This window comes from Salvelinus sp. IW2-2015, unplaced genomic scaffold (genome assembly GCF_002910315.2).
Source record: "Salvelinus sp. IW2-2015 unplaced genomic scaffold, ASM291031v2 Un_scaffold1530, whole genome shotgun sequence".
NCBI classification, from domain to species: Eukaryota; Metazoa; Chordata; class Actinopteri; order Salmoniformes; family Salmonidae; genus Salvelinus; species Salvelinus sp. IW2-2015.
In genome coordinates this window covers 167,600-170,529 of record NW_019942968.1, presented here as the reverse complement: position 1 = coordinate 170,529, position 2,930 = coordinate 167,600, and the positions used below count along the sequence as shown (strand labels likewise).

Here is a 2,930-nt window from a genome sequence, read left to right as displayed (position 1 = left end):
TACTCAAGGAGGAATTGTAGTCTAGTTACACATTATACTGAGGAGGAATTGTAGTCTAGTTACACATTATACTCAGGAGGAATTGTAGTCTAGTTACACAATATACTGAAGAGGAATTGCGATACAGTCAGTATCTCTCTCTGCCTGCCTCCTTGGTGTCTGTCATATTTGGAGAATGTGGGAGGGAGGATGAGCTAGAGGATAGGGAAGAATGGGGGAGGGAGGGGGAGGGCAGATGGGGGAAGAATAGACAGTGTTGCTACTGTATGGGTCATATTTGTGTGTATGTCTTGAATTAGACTTGACATGAACTATGTCCACATCTCACTGGTTCACATAAAATAGATGTTTTGTGACAACTGTGTTTGTCATGGAAACAAAGTGAAGGATAAAACAACAATCAATGTTTTGTTTAAAAGAAAAGCTGTTTATTCGACATCACTGTTGGTGCATGCGAGTGTTGCTGGTGCAAGGCTGGTGACAGGTCTGGTCTGGGACTACTGTATACAGACTGACGTTAGTCAGGCTGCTCCTGGGGGACTATACAGACCTCCAGTACCCCCAACAGCCCAACTCCAGTCCCCCAGTACCCCCAACAGCCCAACTCCAGGACTTGAGTTGGGAACCACTCTACTATGCAAAATGAGTAGGCCTACATTTTGTGGCAAATGGTAAAATGTGTTGATTTACCATTGGCACAGAACCCCCAAAAATATACAATAATTGTTTCTAATGTTAACAATTTTGATAAACCAGGTCATGGTAAAGTTTCTTACATGATATGCTACTTTCCATGCATGCTCACACTACACACATGCTCAAATGTTTCATCACACTGCCCTGTGTTTCCATTTGAAAAAAAGGCCATCTGGAATGTTGGAAAACCCAACAACCTGGCAGCTCRCTACTCTCCTTTTCATCTTAGTGAAATGGGATACAGCTCCTGCTCCACTAGCACTAGCCAAGGATCTTTGGAAGGAACTGAGAAAGTCACAGAGGATTCACTCAAAGAGGAGAACAGTTCCATAAACCTGTGTTCTGCCTGCCATAACTCTGGGGATGGACAGCTTAGAACTATTTGTGGGCATGCTGGGTAGCCTATAATTGGTCTTCCCCACAGCAAAACATATCCTAACGGAGCACATGTAGGCCTATGATGGCCACTGTATCCTGTTTTATATTGTTTTACAGTGATGATGATGATGATGATGGTTTTCTTGCATGCTGCATATGATATGCAAGGTTGTCTTGGTGAACATTCACTAGTCCCATTTTCAATATCATAACGTTTCTCACTATTCCTTAAGATGATTTTTGATGTCCTGCTATTCATGTAATTGATTGATTAATAGGTGTATTAAACAATGCATTGCGACCGCCGTCTTTTTACTTATGGGAAATGTAGTTCTACCGCAAGCAAATAGCTATCACATTGACACATTTGACTGCTTATAAAACTACAAAGACCACGATGCAACCCATTTCCACTTTCAGGACGTATAATGCACTGAAATTCCATTTCCAATGTGATAACAAGAATTTGAGGGCAAGGAAAATTCCACTTCACAAAGAAAAGGAAATTAGACAGAAATGTGCAGGATAACCTGTACTTTGACAGTTAATTCAATATTACCATTCATGAAGAAATGATTGCAGACACTGTCCGGACGAACACGTACAGGACAGGGGTACTGAGGAACAGCAGTTCAATCCAAAGTAAAGTAGTGTTGGATGTCGGGGAAGGAACTGCTGTTTCTTTGCCCAAGCCGGGACCAGGAAAGTTTACGACGTGGAGGGTAGTTCAACCGCTGATCAATCTGTGAAAATCGTTAAAAATATACTAAGATGGAAGACAGAATCGAAGTGATTAAAGCTACTCTGGAGACAATCGATTTGCCCGAGCAGGTGGACGTGATGAGTGTATGTCCTGCTTCACGAATCCATGCTGAATTCCGCTTTCCATGGTGGAATTGTACATTGCACCCATCAATGACTTGGTGATGGAGGGCCGGCTGAGTTTCTGGTCCACTATGAAGGACCAGTATGGACATGTCATGCATGTCTGAATTCGCCAGGAAATGCATCATGAACAATGACATCACCGTGAACTTGGTGATGGTAGAGGACGTGCTCTCCCACCTCTCCAAGTTCGCAGAGTTGGATCTGTACTCGTTTACCACGGAGCAGCTGAAATCAGTGAAGGAGGCATTCAAGTGCGACTGTTTTGGRTCGTCTGCTGTGAACGCGATCAAGCGTGTGGTTCACAGTAACCTTTCCCTGGTAGCGAGGAAAAGCCCCTGGTCCTCTCCACATCTCCTTTCAAACTGGATATCCACTGGAAGCAGGCGGTGATGTATCTGGACGAACCAGTGGATGTTAGGTAGGACACTGTAGTGGTGGGCGAGGTCAACATGTATCCCTCAGAGGACAGTTCCAAACATATAACCATCCACGTGGACTACATTATAGGAGAACTCAAAAAATATTCCAAGACCTTCTCCATCCCAGATGGATATTCTGGAGAGGTTCATCTGGCATTAGCAGTGTCAGTATCAGGCTTAAATTAGCGTACTGGCTTAGCATACTGGTTTAGCGTACTGGCTTAGCGCACTGGCTTAGCGTACTGGCTTAGCGCACTGGCTTAGCGCACTGGTTAGCGTACTGGCTTAGCGCACTGGCTTAGCCACTGTTTAGCACACTGGTTGTTAGCGCCACTGCTTAGCGCACTGGCTTAGCGCACTGGGCTTAGCGTACTTGGCTTAGCGCACTGGCCTTAGCGCACTGGGTTTTAGCGCACTGGCTTAGGCGCACTGGCTTAGCGCACTGGGATTTAGCGCAATGGTTTAGCGCACTGCTTAGCGCACTGGCTTAGCGCAACTGGCTGGCTTAGCGCACTGGTTTAGCGCAATGGCTTAGCGCACTGGTTTAGC

General features: G+C 45.2%; 1 pseudogene; it reads left to right on the top strand.

Annotated features, from left to right (window-relative positions):
• Nucleotides 1-929: 929 nt before the first annotated feature.
• Nucleotides 930-2,567, top strand: LOC112071145 (protein arginine N-methyltransferase 6-like; annotated as a pseudogene).
• The last annotated feature ends 363 nt before the right edge of the window (nt 2,568-2,930 follow it).